The following is a 23,761-nucleotide window of genomic DNA, read 5'->3' on the forward strand; positions in this document are numbered from 1 at the left end:
GAGAGATGCCAATTTTCTCCCTTTAACACTGACACGTTTGGGGGTTTTTTTGCTCTCTCCCTCCAGGCCCAGAGTACAACGCAGCAATCCATCATGCCTCCAAGCCTTTTTCCTTTCACCAAAAAGTCCTTGCTTGTATTGAGTTGCATTGGTAAAGGTGAGAAAGGAAAAAAAATAACCACACACAAAGAAAAAACAAGTGTATATTGTAAAGGTGGGGAGAAACAGGATTCTTGATAGTTACCTACTCACGCAGTGCTTAGAGACATGCTTGGACACTCATATAAACTGTGTTATAGTACTTGTATGTATATACATTTGTGCACATTTTCCTCCTTTCCAGGCCATGCAGATCTCCAAACTGCCCTGAATGTCAGAGACATCCATGCAGAACTGCAGATAAGAATTTTAGACTTAAGAGTACAAGTCACAAAATGCATTATTTAGCTGTCAAACCAGGGCTCGCTAAATTAATGAAGCATTTTAATTCCCAGATCAACAGAAGCAAAGTTAATTTTGTGAAAGTGTGCTAGATTCCAAACCTATTACTATTAAGACTAACTTAAACCTCATCTACATTCTTCAGGGAACAGGAGCGGAGAATAAACAGAGGTGAAATTAAGCACAAATGTGAAGTGGGTTGTTTTTTTTTTTTTACTGCAGTAATTTTGATGAAAGAAACTTAGAGGCCTGCTAGCACTAATTCCTAATAGACTGGTCTATTTTCCGGCAGCCTACCAGATGCCATTTTCTTTATGCACACTTTTTTTTCCTCCTTCCGCCCTTCAACAACCAGCAAATACATCTGTTTTTGCAGGGGTTAAGCCTATATTTCCCAAATGATTATTTGCACTGTAGGAGCTGTTCAGACCTTTCATGGATCAGGGTCCCCAGAATTAGGTTTTGCATAAACACAGTACAAGGAAATGGTCTTTTCTCTAAAGACCTTGCACAGTCTAAGGTCTCAAATAAGTCTGAAATGAGAAGCAAATTTATTCAGTATAAGGAGTTCAGGACAGAGCTGAGCTCTCGACTGTAAGCAGTCAGTCTGTAGACCATCTTCTATGGCTTTTACACTGCAAAGCTGCCTTTGAGCTGTACAGTATGTTAATAAATAGTAAGATTACTCTACTAATCACCAGAGAAGTGCAGAACTGGATCTATAGCCTTCCTTTAAAGGAACAACATTTACTTTAAAGTTAGAAGAGGTGTGTATAGATCAACTGGGTGTTCTAGAGAGTCAGTCTTGGGAAGGGAGGGAAGTGATGATATGGGATGAGACTTACACACAAATAGGAATTACTATGATTTCTACAGGCCAGGGAATATTCAGTTTTGAAGACCAAATTTGTTTTGCACTGTCCTTGTGAGTGGTGGAGAGCCCTACTTTTTCCACAGTTGCACAGGAAATCACGAAATAATTTGGCAGGAACAGAACTCTGTTGATATAAAGACGCTGAGGTTCAAGTTTCTCATTCAAATCAGGTCAGTCTAGACAGTGGTCCACCTGGTAGCTCACTAGCTCATCTAGATCAATCTCTTGTTTGGTTTTGGTTTTGGTTGGTGGATTTTTTGTTTAGTTGGTTGGGGGTTTTTTTGGTTGCTTTTTTGTGTTTGGGCTTTTTTTGGTTGGTGGTTTTTTGTGGTTTTTTTTAACACACTTCACTCCTGAGCAAAGGACTATTCCTTGACAGAAAGCTGGTGTATTTCTACAAAACCAACTGTGATAACAAAGACTTGACATTTTCCAAAGAGAATATTTTCACTGGAAGTTTCCCAAACCACATAAACCTAATTCTCCATCCACCCTTTCAGCATTTGATGAAGAATTTCTGAGACGAGCCTACATTTGGGATGCTTCTTTTGCTTCCTCTGAGCCTACTGCTTTCTAGTTGGCTTGGATGAATGTCATGGTTTAACACCAGCCGGCAACTAAGCCCCACATAGCCACTCACTCACTCCCCCACAGTGGGATGGGGAAGAGAATTACAAGAGTAAAAGAAAGAAAACTCATGGGTTAACAGGTAAAGCAAAAGCCGTGCACACAAGCAAAGCAAACAAGGAATTCATTCGCTCCTTCCCATGGGCAGGCGGGTGCTCAGCCATCTCCAGGAAAGCAGGGCTCCATCACGCGTAACGGTTACTTGGGAAGACAAATGCCGTCACTCTGAACGTCCCCCAATTCCTTCTTCTTCCCCCAGCTCTATACGCTGAGCCTGATGCCATATGGTGTGCGACATCCCTTGGGACAGTTGGGGTCAGCTGTCCCAGCTGTGTCCCCTCCCAGCTCCTTGTGCACCCCCAGCCGCTCGCTGGTGGGGTGGGGTGAGGGGCAGGAAAGGCCTTGGCTCTGTGTAAGCCCTGCTCAGCAGTCACTGAAACATCTCTATTATCAGTGCTGTTTCCAGCACAAATGCAAAACAAAGCCCCATGCTAGCTACTGTGAAGAAAATTACCTCTATCCCAGCCCAATACACCACAGTGGAGTTGCTGAAAGCAGCTCTAGGGCTCAGCCTGGACAAATGGGTCATGGGACCAGCCAATTAACTGGACATTCTTCACCTAACTTGACTCAAATAAAAATGGACTACATAAAGATGAGCCCGACGGAAAAATCTGGTCTCATTTTTGTAAATACTTGACAAAACCAAGATTAATCAGCCCCAATCAGGCTTTTTGTACAGTTTGGTCCATGGATCTCCCAAGGATAAGAACAAGCAGGACCTGAAAGGACAAGAGTCCTGCAGGCAGCAACCGTGGAAGAATCATTATCCACGTTTACTGCATTAATCCCACAAAAGAGGGTACTCACAAAGCTAGTTTTAGGCATAGGAACGTAGTGCCCTGTGTTCCCTCTGCAGACACGAGACAAAAAGCTCTTCAGATGGATGATGCAGAGCACTGACTTTTGGAGCCAACAGGACATTTCAGAACCGGAGCCTCTCATTTTCCACCGATAATGGAGGAAGCCAAGAAAGGTAATCCTCCTTAAAAACATCTCCAAAGGCTGCAGGCTGGGTCGAAAGGACAGTTGTATATTAAGATGAGAACACAGATTCAACTTCCCTGTGTTTCAATATCAAATTTTCTTTACCAAGACATTGACATACTTCATAAAAACATTCAGAGCTCCTCAGAGAAAAAGCAGTAAGTTAAACCATCATTACTTCCATAGAAAATGAATATGAAGCTTTACGATATATTTCTGTGCTTGCAAAATGGGTAGGAAGACTAAAATAATTGGCCTGATTTTCAGTGTCTAACTTTAGATACCCAAATTTGAAAATTTAGGTCATGTGACAATCTACACTATTTAAATCTCATATCCTGGATTACCGCAACACAAAGCCACCTTGTATTGTTCCTCTAGTTGCAATTTTAAAAATGAAAACCGTTCAGGGCAAGAAGTAGATCGCCTCGGTATTAAAGTGTTCTCAAAACTACATCATCCTATTAATCGGCAGTAGGAACTACAGCAACTTTAAACTCTGTGCATTTTATTTTAAAGACTTAATCATTAAGAAAGGCCTCTGCATGCCTGGAAATGCAGAACCTTTGCCAAGTTTATCAATACACAGAGGCAAAATTGCTGTCAACCTGACCTGGACAATTGCAAAGGGTTCATTATTCATGCTCATTCAATTTCTGGCTGTTCTGCCGAGACAAGGATGTTACTCAGTGCCAATTGAGATGGTGGTTTTGAGAGAGCCACTTTCCCACTATAAACTGGACCACATCCACTAGCTTATTTCATGCACTGAACAGCTGTTGCAAGAAAAAAAAAAAAAAGAATCCTGATCCAAGCCAGTGTCCCAGAGGTAAAAGATCCTGTAAAGAGAAATGGTATTCAGATGTACTGTTTATAAAATTATGTTTCAATTTAAATGATGGTTTGGGAATAGAGAAATACAAAGTCTCCTTTTAAATAGCCAAGCTAATACAGCTTTGACCAAAAAACCCCTAAACAAACCTCAAACTGCTTTCTCATCCTGTGTGCTACATGAAGTTTTAAGGAAAAGAGAGGCTTTTCTGCATGTGTAACTAATACACGAGGGTAAGGAGGAAAAGCTTGTTAAGAGCATCCCTTACATGCAGTGGGTTTGAGTGGTACTCTTAATGTTGCATTTATGATGAACCATAATATTTTAATAGAGTGTGCCATTGCTATGTGAACGTATTCCCAACTATTTTGTATTGATTACATAATAAAGATATGTGACAGATTCTTGCAAACATTTGCATTCATTACTCTCCACCATTATTCAGGTCAAGCATCTTTATCACTAAGGCTGTAGAATAAACCTTATTTATTTTGGTTCATCTGTTTGCTCCCTAGGGAGAAAACAGCATACACAATTAGAAATTTTAAAAACCCTATTTTGCTTGCACTTTCTATGCATATTTAGAGAACTTCCTAAGAATACAGCAGCCTGAGAATGGGAGAAATCACATTTCCTTTGAATTATTTATTCTACTCCTTGAACATAAACATTTTCTTCCTTAGCCGTCTTATTTGTATAACAGGCCACCTGTTATATTACAGCAGCATCACAATACTTTCCACAAGTCCAGTAATGTCAGAGACACAGGAGTACAACAATCCACAGCTTGCCTATTTACCTTGATTTCAGAAAGCTAAGTACACATGATGGCAACAGAAAACACCTTAAGTGAGTATTGTCATGCTTGAAAATGCTTACCCCATTGCATACAGCCTTCTTACTGCTCTGGTTTTTATATTCTTAGCTGGCCACTCACGTACATCTGCCACGGTAACACCTGCTGTAAACTTACAGCTAAAGTTTTGTCCTTTTTTTGTGGACTTTTAGAGTTAAACAACACTTGAGCAGCTGAGCTGCAGAAGGACTTACTTTGAAAATGTCTTAGGAAACTAGGACTTGCTGAAAGTAACTGGGACTTAGAAGCCATCAAGTGCCTTCTGAAGATGGGATTTGGTCTCCTGAATGGTTTCTGAGCTCCAGGAAGTACAACCTTTAACTGCAGTCACATATGCTTGTTACTTTCTCTACTACTTTGCAAGGGAAAGTTATGCACCAATGCTTTAATTACCCATGAAGCATATTGCATGCTTATACTAATGATTACTTTACATCTGCAACACAAAACTAGGAGGTGCAGAGAGGTTTAGAAATGCTGTAAGACTTCATATCATAGTATCAACCTAATACCACTGTGATTTCTGAACAGACCAGTCACCAGCTCCTCAAAAAAACACTCTGTGTTTCCTTCTTGGTGGCATCCAAAACTCATCTGAAAGGCTGCTACCCCTTCTGGATTCAAAGGCCCATACATGACATATTTTTGAAATGGAGGGGAAAAAAAAACCCAAACCCAAACTACAAAATATATTCCCTCCCCCAGCATCTGCCAGTTTGTTTATCTGCCTGTGCTTAAGCTCCTTGGCAGAAAGTATCTGCAAAATTCGTGGCATATAACTGATGTTATCACAAACCAAACCAAATCCAAGTCCGTTGAGAGGGCACAGAACCAAGAGACAGGGAACCAGGCATTTCCTGGCCTCTGCCAGTGCCACCCAAAGGGTCTGGACGTACCTCCTGTAATTCATTTTTTGCCTTCTGACCATTTTTTTCTCTGTTGTTTAGACTGTATGCTTGTTAAGACAAGGACTTGTGGGTCTTTGGAGTATGCTTAGATAGGGTAAAGAGAAAAAGGAGCTCACAGACATCATGTGGGTACCAACATTCAAAAAAAATTAAGTCAGTTCGGTGCCTCCCAATATTCCAGTCCACCTTCTCTAAGTAAGGATAAGCATCAGAAAATTAAGAGACAAAGAAAACGTCTGCTTTTGGTTGCCCTACAGCAACCACTGGAGCCCAAACTAACCATATAAGGACACTCCTGTAAGTTGTTCCTTCTTAGATTCTCAAAGTGACAGATATCACTAAGCTTGGCAAGAGAGAAGAGAAGCTCGCACACCCCAGGAGCAAGTATGCCCAGGAACAGTTGAAATTTAGATGCTATTGGCAGGATTATCTTTAGGTCTCATATACAGTCAGCTCTAAAAGAATACATCTTCCACAAATGTAAATATTGTCTTGCAACACCATACCTGTTTAGCATCCACTGCTGTATATTAGTCGTTCCCCACCTATAATGATACAGTGCAGTTAAGTAAACACCGCTGCTGCGTGAGAGAGGTTCAGTTTTATTACACGTAAATGAATTAAACTAGACATAAGCAGGTTACGAAACAATGAGAGAGTTGCCAAGAATCAAAGAAGAGGTTGAATTTAACCATTATTAAAACGACAAAACTTGGGATCACCAACTGTAAACAATTTTCATCACTTAATTAAATCGCCCATTAGTGTTTTCAAAAGAGATGTCTGGCGGTGGCCACTCAGAAAAACTGTTGACTTTGCAATGGTTTGTGCTCCGAGTTAATGGAGTTGATTTCAAACAAGCGCTTCCCCTATGCAATTCATTACAATCGCATCAATTCCTCTGTGTAATGCTGTTCGCCCTGGAATCAAAACACGAGCCCACATTGCGCAGCACACGGGGCAGAAGCCTGCTGCATCCTGGGCGTGCGCCGAGCAGAGGGAGGAGCTGAAAGCAAGGTACTGCTCTAAACCTGAACAACCTTGCTGGACTAGGATTATATTGCATGCAGAGTAATTTAAAAAAATAAATTAAGCAAAACAAAACAGGCTGGTTGTAGGGGCAGGGGCTGAGCAAGGGAAGAAACAAGGAGCCACTATTATACATATACTTTTGTTTTCATTCTTACATCGAGTTAAACCATATGGCTGGAAATGACAAAGCAGAACCTAAAGCACGTGTTATAAAGATGCTTTGCCAATGAAAAATTAAAATCCCTAGAAAAAAGTTAATTTCCAAAAAGACTTTGATGCACGCCGAGTCCCCGCTGACAGGGCGTTTTGCGGTTGCAGAACTCTCTTGTCCAAAGTTTCTCAGAAGTCTCTAACCACATGTTGAGATCAACCTCTAGGGAAGGGCTCGACCAAGACTCGCCGAGTACGTGTGCAAGGCCAGTCACCTGCTGAAGTGATGTGCCAGATGCTTCGGAGTGACCTCTGGCAGGAAACTCAAACACTGCGATTCCCTTCCGTGCCAGCACCCAAGCCAGGAAAGCTGAGCAGAGCAAGACCTGCCTGCAGTTTGAGCAAGATATCGTAAAGGTTCCCCAGCTATCCACTGAAAACAAAAAATTAAAGAGGGTGAAGATTTGTTGAACTGTTCCAAATTATAGTGAGTCATTGTTTAGAACAGGCTCCTTTCTGTCTTTATCTCTCTTAAATAGAACTGTATCTGAAAATATATTTGTTTATGCAAATTGGACATCCTTCTCCTATTTGAATTAGCACCATAAGTACATTCTGTATCAGTGCAGACATACTCGATGTATTTAATGTCAACACTGCTAGCAACGATGTAGATTGGAAATATTGCTCTGCTTGTTGGCCATGGAATAAATTTGCCAAACAGAATCAGTGTAGCTCTAGAGTTTAAATTAATGCAAGCAACACTGTTATCAGTAGTCTTTAGCCTGCCACTCTTAGCTTCTAACAGAAACATTTAGGAATAGGAAGCATTACATCTGGCTACAGCTGCATATTACATGGTCCATTGAGACTTAGATGCTGATGGCTGAACTGAATAACAAACAGCTGGGTATAAATGCAAAGATCAGGGAATCATAAGAAAATGCTTGTATCGTATCTTTGAAGCCTCAAACACAATGATACTGTATTAGCACTATTAGCATTACAGAATAAAATAGCCTGAGGATTGGCGTTCAACTCCTCAGCGTGGGGAACCAGCGACTCTAAGGCAGGTAGCGACAGACTCTTTTCTGACTATTGCAATATTTATATTCAAACAGTGTATTTTAATAAAAAGTTGGTTATGAAACTAACGTCAATCCTGTCTGCAGCGCCAGGTAAAAGTTAGTCTGCCTCAGGAGTTACGGGACATACTTCCTCTCCATCCTCGGGAAAGCCTTGAAAATCTTCTAAAATTAACAAACGTGGTATTTTCAGTACCATTGGAAATTTAAGACACAAAGATCTGAAATGAGACAAGCTTGATTCCATACAGGAACAAGCCAACTTACTGAAAACTATGGTTCACTCCCCCAGAGCTCTAAAGGTTGCCAAGAGGGAAAACCATATACCAGAGTCCTGGCATGGTCACGGTGATGGGTTTTCTCAGCTGTCCTTCAGGTGTTCACAGAAACACAAGCTGCTGTGCAATCCTTGCAGTTCAGCAGCTTCCACTGAATGAGGAATTTATTTTTAAGAAAAAGAACAAATTAGTGTTATTATATTAAATTTACTATACAGATTGCACATTGCCAGGAGTGACAGCAGACACAGCTATCTGGCCTACAAAGCAGCAGTACAGAAAGCATCAAAAGACCTCTCTAAGGCACCTGAAGAACAAAGACACGAGAAATTCTGAGTGCGGCAGAAGAGAAGACCTAAAAATTGTCACTAATTGGCATAAGGGAAGAAAAAATAGCTTGTAGCTCCTTTTATAAAAAGATTGTTCAGTAAATGAATGTGAGTAGTCTGGACCTGTAAAACCTAGACACCCATTTTCCGGCCTGGTTTGAACTCTCCATCCCTACCTAACTGGACATCCTGCAGTTCAAAGCACACTTCGTTAACTCTTGTCCACCTATACCAGAACTAGCAGGGAGGGGGATGCCTGGTGAAGGGGATAAGTACGCAAGCTGAATGAATAGAGGTATATAATAAGACAAACGTAGAGCATCTCTCCTTGTAGCCTACTCAAAAGAGCATGTCTCTCTGTCTCTCCCTGCACTGACTGTCTTCAAATATATTGAACGTTCTTGTCCAAGACAGACAGCTACTCACATTTGTGAAGCAGCTTAAAGGCCAAAGAGATCTCCCCGAAAACATCCTGATGGCCTGAGGAGACACAGTTCTGATTCGCCAGACAAGACTGAACGGGCTTGAGACTGCTTTTTGGATTCCAATGGAGGAACAAATATTCAGGAGGATGGTGGAGGCGATTTGTTGAGCAAATGTAATGCTGGGTGGTGTTGCAAGCAGAGAAAGAGAACACCTTTCTAGCCTGCCAGAGCTAACAGTTGAGGAAGAAAAAGAAAAATTATTCTTGAAAGGGCAACAGTTAGATAGGCATCCATGTTATAGTTCGTGAGCCTCAGGAGCTGACAGAAAGGTGTAAGGTGACGTGGCATAGAAGATCACCATGCATGAGAAGCAGGCAGAAACACAGAACCTCAACAGAAATTCATCATCAAAATGAAACCAAGGGTGGGTTATTTTCACTAGTTGGCATACCACTGCCCTTCATCTGTCTGGGTCTTGACACTATTACATAAGAAGAGACTCCCATCACGATGCTAAGACCAAAGTGGGTTTAACTTCAGCAAAGAAAGTTGTTTCAATTTCTCTACTGGAAACGCAGCCTCTGCCAACATTGAAGATAGCTCTGAGAATTCAGGAGCATTAAAGAGGCTAATGTACTTGAGCTTTGTTCTAATTACTTTTCTTAATAAGTTTTGCTGGACCACTAAGAATAGATGCTGTCCTGGGAACTCCAGCATTCAATCACCATGGTGTTCCTGTGTATAACTTGCAGCAATCACGCAGCAGAACCTGGAGGCAGAATTACCAACTTGGGCAGCAACTGCATAACACACGTGGATCTAATTGCCCATATCGTCACCTGGCTGTAATGTGCAGTTGACCAGAGCCCCTTCCACAGAAAGCTAGATGGCCATACACAGGAATGTAATAAGAATCATATTATTTCATCCAAATGATTTTTAAAACTGCTTTTAATAAAAACTGTGAACCTGTGAAAAGCATCCAAATTATCACTTTCTTTAGAAAAAGAAAAAAACACCAGCCAGACTGAAAGGAAAGCAGTGGACACACACTAATTTCAGTCCAGACGATTTGTGCTACTAGCAATAAATTCACTGACCTACTTGCATGCGCTTATTAATGTAGAGGCATTCAGGACCATCCCTTATTTATTTATTAGCATTCATGGGATCATTCAACACCTCTACCCACACTCCTCGACACAGTAAATCACAGAACCCATAACTGCATGTGACTTCCTCACCAAATGCAGCTACCTCCCTGGGATCACCCCTACAGGCTCAAATTCCGCTTCAGAGAAAATACCCCACTTATTGGGGGGAAAAAACCCACTCAAAACTAAAGCTCAGGAGAGGAAAAGAACATATGGGTGTCATGAACAGGTGATTGATCTACTATGATTCTATGGATTTCTATTCCAAAAAGCATATTTTAGAAGCTCAGGATGAGCTGTCTCCACCTCAAAGTTTTTGTCTAAGTTTCCAGTGCTTATTCTACAGAATGAGGAAGTCAGGGATAGCTATCTCCTTTCTGCTTCTGGTTCTTCAGCTACTGGAAGGGAAGGTGGTAACATTTTGATGTGGGGAAGAGGTGCTTTAGTTAGATGTGGGGAGTTTGAGCTGCAACACTAAAACTCCTTGGTGTCCAGGAGAACATCAAAAAAACAGCATTTTCAGTACTATCGCTTTCTTCCTGAAAAACATGGCTGCTCCACCGCATGGTATGGTAGGAAGTTTCAACACCCATGTTATGATCTGTCTAAAAAATCTTTGATATTATCACCAATCATGAATAAAATCTCAAATCCATGAAAATAATATTATAAATAAGCAAACAGAGTGATCTCAATTACAAATTTTAGTACAACTAGTTTCAATGGCAAACTACTGGAAATAACAGCACTAGCTTGATCTTCAAAAGGTCATAATTTTCAGTGAAAAATGCTCTAACACAGGCTAACAGAGCTGGTTTCCTGTATCTGAAAGCTATGGTACTGGGCCTTATAGTTTGATTTTTATAAGCCTTATAATGAGGGTGGAGAGGATACATTCCATTCTTCAGCTGCATTTTTGTTCCACAAAGACTGCAATTTTCAGTCTCTTGAAAATGTAATTATAGATAATGTTTGCATCAGTGGCAAGAACACAATGAGCACATGGGGCATGAAAACTCCACTCAAATCACATCCTCTTAGGTTACGAAGCTTGTCTTCTGCCAAGAGTGGAGGCATTTCAACAAGCTAGTGTTCAGTATGAAAAGGATTGTGGTTTATACTAACCCATACGTACATTCTGCTTTTACTTCTCCCATTATTCTACTCTTCACATAGGGAACCTACATAAGTCAGAGCAAAGATTAATCGGCGTTACTTTGAAAACCTGATGTCTATAAAATTTTAATACACATTAACTAAAAATATAGAGGTATATTGGTACACCTTGTTCCAACAACCATGCATTTTGCAGTTGCAAAAGTAAATCAAAATCAAACCAAAAAGATAGCAGGCAAAGAGGTATCAATGTTGCGGGAGAGGAAGTCACTTTGAGACAAAATAACCAGGTTCAGGTTAGGAGTGAGACTGAAGACAGCTTCAAAGCTAACATGACCAGGAATTTCAGGGAGAAGTCAAGCATTTGAGTTGGCCAGTAGATCGACCCAGAGTAAAGCGTTTTACGGTAAAATGAAATGTACGTATCTGATATTAAAAAGAAATCTGTACCAGAGGAGCTCTGCATCATATAAATTAAGCATATCTTAAGTAAAAATTATTTGTGCTTCTATATTCAGTGTAACTACTTGTCCGCCTCAGTAGTAAACCAGAATCAGCCTGAGGCACAAGTGATCTTGATGCTGCTTTGGTGCTACTTTTAATATATCCATCCCTTAGAGCGCATTGAGCTCCCTGACTAAGAAAATTAACCTGCTTTCTAAAGAAAACAGTTTTACACACAGAAAGAGGAGGATGCACATTCGCACCTCAGAACGAGGAACCTACTCAGTATCCCAAAAAACTCACAAGCGATTAGGTGTGGGGGGCAGGACGACCAAGAGCTCGATGCCACAAAGGATTCCCCAACCAGCACCAAGGGGTGAGAATGGAGGGCGGTCAGCAAGCAGAGAACCTCATCTCACTAGAGCCCACAATTTAACTGCAAGTCATCTGATGCCATTAAACTTACTGCCATAACAGACGAAGGTGACTTTTTTTAAAAGGAAGAAAAAGGCAAACGAACACCTTAAAACCCTGAAGGCAGTTCAGCATAACCCCAAAATATATTGTTAGCAATTATTCCATTTCAGAGAGCGTTGTGATTCTTAGCACTAGGAGCCAGCATTTGCACTAATTGGGAGTCCTCGCATGCAGCTACCAAAATACTTGTCTTCCAGCAACCCCGGGGAGAAGCACACAGTTGTGTTTCATAAGCAAAGAGGAGAATCAGACTTAAGCTCTTGTCATGCTGAATATGTCCAATCAGCATAAATTCTTTTTATTTGTTCGCGGTGCTTTTGGATCACAGATACAGAGTACTTAGAAATCAAAGGGAGTCTGCCCATCGACTCAACAAGCCTTGGATTCAGTCCTTAATTTATTCATAAAAACCAGTCTTTCTGGAATCGGAATCTCTGAGCTGATTTTAAACCACTCATGTTAGTTGCGTTTTACCACCAGTTTCACTGTATATAAAGTCAAGCGCTTAAAGAAAGGGCCATAATCTACTGAAGCCTGTATACGCCTTACTGCTGCATCACCTCACTTGCAGCTGCATATACTTACAGTATAGGGGAATATGTTCCCCTTAATGACAAAAGTTTCACCTAAACACTTTAACATTGAAGCAACTGTTCACAAAGTCTGTCAAAGCAATAATTTGGGAGAAATGCTTAAAATTTGATTAAATTTAAGACCTACTGAGTTTAACCAGGTCTTCTTCGAGTGCTCAGTACTCCTGGCCAAAACTCCCAGCTTATCATGTGGAATTAACAGATGCCCTTGAGAAAGACATATTACGTAGATCCACAGTGATTTGCATTGGGTAAGTAGGGCAGCTTGTGGTTGTGGAAAAAAACACCATGATACTATTGTATTTGGTTCACAACTGTTGTACGAGGCTGTTTAAAAAAACAGAGCTGAGAGAAACTAATAAAACATCCAATACAAAAATGCACGAAAACCTACTGTATTTTGTCAAGCAAGATTTTTATTAGACAACAGATCCCCAGAAAACCTAGAAGTATCACAGGCAGGTCGGATAATTCCAATATGCTGGGTCAGTGAGCACAAACCAAAAAGGATGGTCAAGCTTCCCTACTTTCAAGACATGAGCTGCTAGCTGGATAGTAATATCAAATCATTAAGCAGTTCAGATCTAAATTCTAGGTGATTCTCCAAGTTCAATAGGTTTCTCCTACCTATCTCAAAGAAGGAGAAAAATAAAGTACATGGTTTGCACATATTTATAGGAACTTCTTCCACCAGAGAAGCTGGGTAGCACACAGAGGTGTTTGTCTGAATGTTGAATGGATGGTGATAAGGGACAGCAGAGCAGGACAGTTCTTACCTTGCAAGGTAGGGAAAGGGGAAAGGCTTCTTGCAGGTGTGCAATGCGGAGCACAGCATGCTGAAAGCTCCCAGCATTTTAAACAGATATAAGCAGGGCAATTGGCATATGTCAAAGACAGAGAAAAATATGAAACAAAGTGGTAAGAGACTGGAAAAAGTTTTAGCTATGTTGATGGATTTTTAAAGTACTAGGTGCTAAGCTTCTTCACTGACAAAAAAAGTTTTTCCAGCCAGATCTATAAGGTTTTTCATTATTTACAGCATATTATAGGATTGGATAAAAGGGCTTTGTTTGCTGGTTCTTGGCAACACGATTATTTGCTGTTAAATATTTACAGATTTTTTTGCCCAAAGAGGGAAGGAGAGGGAAGTTGATTTATTTCCTTCTAAGTTTCCATGAATCCTTCCAGGTTCACGTTCAGAAATTATCGGCAGCAATTTTGCATTTTGAGGTTTTGCTTTTGCTGAGCTTAAAAATAAAATCTTCACTCCTGTTAACACAAATGATGCTCCACTTTTTAAATATAACATTAATTTTAAATAATCATTTGCTCTGCTAAGTAATCCTAAATTTGCATCTTTTATGAAAGTCTGCCTAAATACGTACCTTTCTCCCCTCCACATCTCCCTTCCACAACATTCATCCTACTCAGGGGCCTGGCTTCTCAACTCCAAATACATTCTTTATCTGTGGCTTCACACCAAAGAGGAAGATCAGAGACCCGACTGGCTGAAGCCAGCAGCAGTCCTCTCCATTTCCTTTCCCACCCAAGTAGAGATGGAGAGCCTACGGGAGCTCGGAGACCTTCAAATCCTCTGACGGCCAAAGTAAAGTAAGAAGCCTAAGTATCCCCTAATGTGGAGGTGAGGGCAGAGGGAGCAAAGAGGCACAGCAACAGCCAAAAAGTCTCTAGCTCCTGCAGAGCTTCCAGGTAGCAACATAGGCATCTTAGCAGGCTGAAAATTGTTCCTTTCTGAATCCCAGCATGTATCTCTTGCTACAAGTAGCCTATTGTTCCTCAACAAAGACAAACAACGATGCTGCTGCAGGACCTTTTCCCAAATCCGATAAACTGTACACACGGGGAAGAAGAAATGACCTAAAGGAGCCTGGGATAATACTTGGAAAACACGGGGATTGGCCAGTGCTGTTGAAGACTCCTTGGGCCAAACTAAGCCTTGTAAGCAATATTTCTGGCTGGAAAACAGATCTCACTCCTCTATGAATTACTGCATGTTTGTTCCAAAGGAAGGGTTTGCATAGGACATTGAAGAGTTGCTTCTGTCTTACTTTACAGTGACAGCCAGGAACCCTACGTCAACATCTATATTGTAACAGCCGCTGCAGATAAAAAGGTCAAAAACACACAGAATCTGCCCCTAAGTCATTACGCTCTACCATACACAATAAAGCATACAAAGCTTCATTCCATTCCACTGAAATACCCCAGGAACAGTACAGACATGAGCACAGTAAGAAGATATTAAAACTCTGAGGTTTTCTTATTCTACACAGCCTTGTCTTGAAGATAAAGAAACATGGTCTAGTAAGTGAGATACTAGGCTACATTTCAGCCATAACAAAATCAGGAAAACACGATTGTTTTAAAAATCTGTAATAGAGTTTTGGGCTTTCTTTGGCTATATCTGATCACTGTTATGAAGCTGCTGCATTTAGTCTTTTCTCCACAGAGAGCAAACCAACTTAAAAGGAAAAGTTGTACTCTGTCTTCTGCAGCCAAATGATAGAGAAGTATGTCGGTGAAAGCTGAGAGCCCTCAGGCATCGAGATGAATCCTCCTCTTTGGCAAAGGGGAAAAGGTTTGTCAAGAACAAAAGAAACCCCCTGCCCCAACCCGAGACATTTGAACATCCCTCAAAGGAATACCTGCCCAATTAAAATCGACTTGTCTTCCACTCCATCATCAAGACAGCAACTCACTGTGCTAGCAAGGTAGAACAGTATCTGAAAAGTTAGTTGCCTCACGTTTCCATGTTGAAGTTCACTCTGAAGAGAGTGATGGAAACAAAACTGCAAAAAAACATTTATACAATTGCAATTCACGGTTCAGAGCCGGACAGCCTGGCATGGGACAGCAAGCCCAGCATTATGCATTCCTCATTCAAGCCAAGCTCCTGTAAATCCATGAGAAGTTTGGCTTGAACACAGACTGCAGGCTATAGTTGGTAATAAAATATCAGATAATAGTGCATTACGTGTCCACAGACATTCTCTTTTTCTAAAATTGCTTCACTTGTCATCTATTTTTCCACATCCTGCAAAATTAAATGCTAATTTTGTTTCTTCCTGTTCCCCCGGTCCCCTCTCACTCAATACTGATCTCCAGAAGGAGCTCTGAACCTGCTGGAGAAAACCAGTGTTCACCTTGCAATCCTAACATTTCAGTGCTTCAAGAAATAAGCTGCATTACATGGGTCAGTTTAGGACAAGGGGAATAACTTTTGCAATTTTTCCCCTGGAGAGATCATCTCAGCCTGTGGCTGTCCCTTAATTAGGCATTTATGGTTTTGCGTTAAAAGCTCTGAAGCAGCCCACAATCAGGATATTTTCCAAGAATCAATTTTAAAGACTAAATTCATACCTAAAGTAATAGTCACTGTAATTTCCTGAGCTTTCCTCTCTCCTTTTTTTTTTTTTAGATAGCAGGGGGGTAAAAATAGTTTGGATAGGGGAGTTACAGTATGAAAGAAATGTTTCTAAGCAATAAGATCTTGGAAAAAGAAACTGGATTTTTTAAAAAATGGAAGGTCATCTACTGACTAATGAAATTATGAATTTTTCTATATGTTTATACATAAACTTTGCAGATAAAATGATAGGGTTTCTTTTTCCCCCTGAAAGACATGACAAGGGGGTCAAGTTTACTAAAACGCTTGGTGAAATCCAGCAAAACTGCAGCCATCTAACTTGCAACTTCTACAGCGTTTTGTATGAAAGCCAGGTACAGAATAGGGTTTTCTTTAAGTGACAGCCACTGGGCATGGAGTATGTTTGACAATGTTTCAGACTCCTAATGCTTGTTCTACAACCCATCTGTGGTAAAATATTAAAAAAAATAAAAGTGTTTATTGATAAAGGGCAGAGCCAGATGTCTCTCTCGCTAGCAATGAACTGCAGGCAACGGCTGACAGATCCAAGCAATTGAATGAGACAGAAAAAAAAAATTAAAGAGAAGAAGGGAATAGATCACTTGATTTTGCAGATTTTCAAATACAGTTATCCTCTGCCAGAAGTTAATAACTTTCAATTACCTGGGTCTGTTTCAAGCAAATGAAGTGCACTTATCTCACACCAGGCCAGGCACCGTCAGTGACGCCGGACCAAGTGCCACTGAGGTCTGGAGCCAACGACACAACAAGTGGTGGGTCAAGCAAGCTGTGGATATATATTTTTTTTTCATCCCTGAGCAGTTTAGTGGTGCAAAGCTGTTGAGAAACAAGAAATAGGAAGAGCGCCTGCATATGAAACAAGAAGGCAGCGTCATGCCTTTAGAATAAGAGGATGAAGGATCTTCATTATTTTTCAGGGTTATGAAACAAAAGATAGCTCTTGTCAGCTGTGACTTGCAATCAGACTGGAACTGCTTCAAAGGATATAGGATGTAGGAACAGAGTACAAGAAAAAGCACAGTATAGTCTGGGAACAGAAAGGGTCATAGCTGGTTCAAAAGGAACTGCCTGTCCTCCCATTGTGGAGATACCCAGCTATCTGGATGCGTACCTAGACATCTCTCTCTTATCTGTACAGCAACTCCACTGCTGTCTAGGGGCCAGTACATTTGAGCGGAAAGAAACTGAAAAAGTTGTAAATTAGCATTGAACTGAATTATCACCACTACTGAGAGATAGTATTAGGCCTTTCTGTCAGGACTATATTTGTTTATGATACTGACCTGCATGGGGAAAGAAAAAAAAAAAAAAAAAAAAAAGATCAGTAGATAACCAACGCCATTTTCATAAAGATCAATGGCTGCTTCTGCAAAATAACCATGGTCATAAACTTTAAAACCCCAGAGTAAAATCCACAGAACAATTTAAGAAATTAACAAGGATGTGAAAATCATAAAACAAAATACTCAGGTTGCTGCTGTTGTTTTCCTGGCAAACCTGAAGCAGCTCACCTCACAGGGAAAGAAAGGACATGAGTTTCCTACATAGTCCTTCACAGAGGACGAGTGCATCCCGGGTGGCAGCAGGGAGTGGGGTGAGCTGGGCACAGCTGGACACTATTGCCTCCTTCCAGACTACCTTGGGCACAGCTGGACACAGTCGCATCCCTTCCAGCACAGCTGAAGGCAGCAGGGCTGGTGCACTAACAGGCACAGCATAAGCCTCTCCCTGGTCCTAAGCCATAAGCACTCCCCCTCTGATGTGACAATATGCTGCCCCTGATAATAAGCAATGGGTAAAGTCACAAAATAACACTCAGGAGGCCAACACAGAGTCCTTCCCGCGGTTCTAGCACCAATGTTTCTTTTGGAGCTGTCCTGGCTTTGGCTGGGATAGAGTTGATTTTCTTCACAGTAGTTAGTATGGGGCTGTGTTTGGGTTTTGTGCTGGAAACAGTGTTGGTAACAGGGATGTTTTAGTGACTGCTGAGCAGGGCTTACAGTAGTCAAGGACCTTTTCAGCTCTCCGTGCTCTGCCGGGTGCACAAGAAGCCGGGAGGGGACACGGCCGGGACAGCTGACCCCAACTGGCCAAAGTGATGTCCCACACCATATGACATCATGTTCAATATATAAAGTTGGGGGAAGAGGAAGGAAGGGGGGGACATTCAGAGTGATGGCGTTCATCTTCCCAACTCACCATTACGCATGATGGAGCCCTGCTTTCCAGGAGATGGCTGAACACCCGCCTGCCCATGGGAAGGGGTGAATTAATTCCTTGGTTTGCTTTACCTATTAACTGTCTTTATCCATGAGTTTTCTCACTTTTACTCTTCTAATTCTCTTCCCCATCCCACTGTGGGGGAGTGAGCAAGTGGCTGTGTGGGGCTTGGTCACTGACTGGGGCTAAACCACGACAGGAGCATTGCCTTTGGAGTTGGCTTCAAGTATTGCCACCATGTGATAGGCAAAGGCAGGCAGGCAGGGGAGAAGCTGTCCCAGGACAGAGAGCAGACTCAAGATACTCAGTCTCCTTCAGCTAAGTTGTAAGAGGCAAGAGAACATAGATGTTCTCTTCAATACAGACAGGTTTTTATATTTGTGTAAGCCCACTGGAAAAAAAAATTTAAAAATCACCAAACAGGCAGTATTGGTACAGTAGGCAACTCCTTTGTGAATTGGCTCATTTAGGCATTCATTTAAATACAGTAATTAAGATTTAACACAAAACAGAAGCTGCTTTCAGATGTCATTTTGAAGGCCAGATGATCTCCTCTTTATTAATATTATAATTTTAAACTATTGTCAGCTGATTTTTCAAGGATCAAGCTGTGAGCAAAGAGAATACACTGCTGAAGTGTGTCCTATTTATGTAACACAGTCTCAATGAAAATGAGAGATTGATTATAAATCTGTGATACAGAGGATGGATCAACTGCACAGCTAAATCTCAGGGTGCTTTATCTGGACGATAGGAGAGAATTTATAGCTTCAGCATCTGCCATTCACCTTTTCTATTTAACACCATATGGAAGAACACAACAGCGTTTAAGGCAACATATTTCTGGAAACCTTTACGAGAAAGCCAGCAGCTTACTACAAATGAAAAATGAAATCCTGGAGGGAACGCAAGCGCTTCTTTTCCTTTCCATAGGCATGCAGAACGCAGGAATGCGGGGGAAAGCAATTAAAGTATGATGATTCTAAAGGGGAATAATTATTTCACTATTACTTGAGAACATTACATTTATTGCTCTAATTAGTTTTTATTTTCCAAACAGGCAGTCTTGTTCCTGCATTTTTCATGCACCTATGAACGGTTTTTCTTGTTTTCCCACTTCTTCGCTAAGGAAAGCTCAGCTTCGCTCTCTATGTGTATCCTCAGGTTTGTGACTTTCGCCCCTGGTTAACCTTGCCCTGCCACCAGTTTGTTTTAAACAAAGAAAATTACGTCAGGAGATGCAATATACTTTGCAATTATACGAACGCACAAGAAATAATCCACTGTAGGAAACAGTTTGTAGAAATGAAGGGGGGGGCGGAAATCAGGTCTGTGCTTCAGAAGGAAAGAGGTTTTTACATGATTAAACTATAAGACAATGATTTTTCTTCAGAGCGTTGTCTTGCCAAAGTGCATTCCAGGAGCTTTAAAAAAAACAAAAAAGATTTTGTACACCTTTCCCCTATATCAGTTGGGTCAAATATTTTTATATTAATCTATGAATTAATTATGAAATTTGAATAGTCCAAATGCTCATAAGATATCAAACATCCTCAAATGCCAATGAAATATTTAGAGTTATCAAAGTTTTTAAAGCAATCATAACTGATGATTAATTTGGATGATGAATACATGTGGGGGAGGCTTCAAAACTGGTGAGATCATATCATAGGAAGTGGAAGGTATATTTAAATATTAATGTGCTCACAGCTACTGTAGGTTAAATATGGAATGGGGTTCTAGGCAGCTACCAGAAAAGATGATGGGGAGAAGGACAGCATGAAATCATAATTACTTAATTGACAACCAAAGATTTCTTCTCCTTTCTGAAATTCTGTCAACAGTCAAGAATTTTCTTCTTCTTTTGCTTTGCTTTCCCTCACTAGTGGCCCAAGGAGTATCTCATGCAAGTAACTTAGGTAACAAGCCGTAACGCTTAAAATAAAGCTATCCCTAAATCAAAGTTGGAATAAAATGCCAGTAAAAGAATGAGGCTATGGACTTAAACAGCTGATAACCAGCTATCCATTTTCAGTTAGCAATTAATGGTTTGATATTCTACATATAAATGGTTGATGGTTGAAAAATCATTTTGACAGTATGTTGAGTTATCCCTGCGGTGAAGTTTTAAAAATAAAAAAAAAAAGTTCATTTTATTACCTCCAGTTTATCTTGGAAAAAGTCCTATTTTGCAGGTTTAGTGCAGAGAGAGAAGTTTTGGGTTTTTAAAGTGCAAGAATGCCTGTGAACTATGACATCTCTTATTTATTAAACAATAAATACACACAAAAAGTGTTGAAAATTTATCTTCACTGCCTTTTTAATCAGCATATTGCATGTACATCTGATTTTGACTCATCTTGGATAAAAAGGGGTAGGAATTCAAGGACCAAAACTGCATGGAACCCATGATGTTGCATGTGGACTGCTTTAAGCATCACGTCTTTTATTGACATTATACCCAGCTATCAAAAATTAAAGTCAAATTTGAGTTTGCCTCGGTAATAACAAACACTATTACTCATTTACATTACAGGTAGTCCCAGGCAGTGGAATGTGTAATATGGAACAGAAGATCTGTGGTGGTATTGCAGAAATCAACGTGGGGGGTTACTACGATGAGTATTTAATCCTCAAAGCAACCACTTTACAACCATCCAGTTGGCATGTACATGTAAGTCAGTGAAATTACTAAGCAAATTACATTGAACTCACATTTTATAACCGCACTTCATAACCATTAACCCTCTCCTACCCTGCCCAAATATACACACACATTTCCACCTAGATCTTTTCTTCAAAATTGCTTTGTCCACACAGTTGACACACACAGGCTATGAGTAACATCGGTCAAACACTTTCCGATTCTTTCACTAGAGCACTACCCAAGCGGTCGCTTTGCAAGCATTTATGTCGGCAAAAGCATCCAACTTGCCATCTGCCCTCAAGGGCAAAAGTTCATACACCTTCATGCTTCATATCCTAGAGGGCTGCTTTCCAATGCCATTTCATTAATGAATTTTTATTAGTAAAATTGCCATTCAACTACTAACCAGGTACACTGCCACCATGCACGCAGTTCAATTATACCGAATAGTCATGCTCAAAGTATCCCATGTTTTATTTTACTTATATTTAGCTAGGTAATAACAGCAGCAAAACTTGGAAGGAAGCAACATTTAAGAGCAGTTAAGAGTCTCGCAGAGGTAAGAGTGTTTTAACTTTGCAAATCATCAAGCTGGCAGTTAACTTTCACAATAGGTATGCACTGATAATTATGCCTTGAAAATTCTCCTCTGTTGCTTGTTGAAAAAAAAAATGGATGGTGCTGAAAATAATTCCTTCTACAAAGAGCTTTTAAACATGTAAACAAGGGGAAGTGTAAGTGATACTGTATGGTGACGATTTCCTAAAACATCTGATACGCCACCGGCGTAAAACAAACAAAAAAAAAGAAATCCAGTTCTGCAAATTTTCACTGTGAAAGAGAACAGTTTTACATACATCTTGCTAATTGCCTCACTCTAAAATAGGAAAATTCCTTTCTGCTAAAGACTGAACTAAGCGATACTCAACGGCTAGACCAGATGGTGAGGTTAAAAGTTTTGTGCAGCACTGTAAGTTGGAGCATGCTCTGCGACGCACTGTGCCACCCCGCCGAACGCTGCTGGCGGCTCGCTGCACGGCTGGGCTGGGCCAGCTAAGGGGCAAGGTGCATACGTCCCCGCGACCCCTTACGGATAATCAAACTGCATTCTCGTCAGCACTGATGAGTCCAGAGAGTTGGGGACTTGCAAATAAATGTATGTCACCACTTGGCTAGAAGGACAAAATAAAGATGCTTTAAATAGTGAATTGGAGAGTTTGAGAAAGGCAGCGTAGCAAAGCTTCCACAGACAGCAAATAGTTTCAAGGTTTTTCTTTTTTCTTTAAGGAATAGAAGCTCCCTCAGTTAACAGCAATTTAGCCTTGATACTAATTTGTATGCATGACACATGATCCCTTGAAACCATACATCTTCACCATTACTTAGTTCCGCAGCAAAGCAAAGCTTGGTTAACCCAGGGAAGCACATCACAACACTACCACTGACGACGCTGGAGATCAAGTTGGTTGTTTTTTTTTCCTTCAAGAGATTACAAAGTACAGCCCACCCTCCCAACCCCCCAGATATATGAGGAACCATCACCAAATCCTACAAGGATGTGTGTTTAATGATTTCATATTAAACTTCCATATTTAGAGATCCACTCAGAAGCTGACATATCTCTAGAGTAATTTCTGTTTCTTTGGACACACATTAAGATCTGCGCCTGATGAACACCGACTGTGTTTCAAGCTGTGTTAAAATACATTATGGATGCTTCCTAGAGAAGAGGAGTATAAAGATAGCAATGCAGAAGGAAGAGTTTGACATGGCACTCCCCCCTCGAGGGGCGAGTTGGAGATAAAGTTATATAAGTGACAAGAGGGCATCATCAGCTGCAGCTAATAGTGCCTTTGAGCTTGGAGGTGTTTGTTAGCAGTACCTTTTCTGACTGCCTGGAAGGACAGTGGGTAGAAAAGTCTAACGAAAGCTGAGACGATGAAAACAAGGGAAAGCTCGGCTCTGGCAAGTCCCTACGGAGGGCTGCAAAGCAAGCGATACAAACGTTCAGCTGCAACCTTGTACCCTAACAGTCAAACCTATACCATTTTTATGCAAAGAGGCAAGAAATACAGCACCTTCTCCAAAACCGACTGACGCCAATAAAAACAGGGCTCTTGCAACGGGAAAAAACAAAACACAGCAGAGAAGTTGTTTGAATTTCAGATCACAAAACAGAGACAACGGGCAGCATTTACGCAAACACTTTGCTGTCCTTCACGGACCGCAAAAATAGTGAAAGCCATCCGCACCAAGCAGGCTCCCCCTCTGCCTCTCCCACACACTTACTGAGCCTCAGCCACCGCTGAATATCTCCACACAGACCGCTGCTGGTGCCAGAGAAAGCACTCCTCCTTCAGAGAAAGTTTGGTTGCCAGTAAAGAAGGTAATAAAAGTCTGAATAGTCTTAGATGGGGGCACAGTATGCAACCTGATTTGTGCAAATCGCAGGTGACAGTCTCTGCTGCACACACGGGTTTATTTACACTTGTAAGTTAAGCGCTGCCTCAACTGGAATAGCTCCAGTACAGTCAATGCCAAAGCCTCTCGCTTCATCCTAATGTAACTCAAACCACATTTGTCATCCTGATGAAAGAAGAAAAAGCAACAAAATAAAAGGCATTTCGGGTACTGTAAAAACGCAGCACAGCCCTCAGCCTTCGTATCTGTCAGCAAGTGACTATACTTCCTCATTTCTAGTTTTTATTTTCTCATATAAGGATTAGGTTACCTGAAAATCCCCGTCAATTGGCAATGCCCAAGAGGATGATAATAGAAACTTTCAGATCGTGATTAATGGAGCAGAGATGGGCTAGG

The 23,761-nt window shown here is 40.9% G+C and overlaps 1 protein-coding gene across 10 annotated transcripts in view; it reads right to left on the reverse strand.

The window, feature by feature from the left end:
• Positions 1 to 23,761, reverse strand: part of CELF2 (CUGBP Elav-like family member 2) — a 370,728-nt gene that overhangs the window by 218,400 nt on the left and 128,567 nt on the right. The window lies entirely within an intron of this gene.

Source organism: Phalacrocorax aristotelis, chromosome 1 (genome assembly GCF_949628215.1).
Source record: "Phalacrocorax aristotelis chromosome 1, bGulAri2.1, whole genome shotgun sequence".
NCBI lineage: Eukaryota > Metazoa > Chordata > Aves > Suliformes > Phalacrocoracidae > Phalacrocorax > Phalacrocorax aristotelis.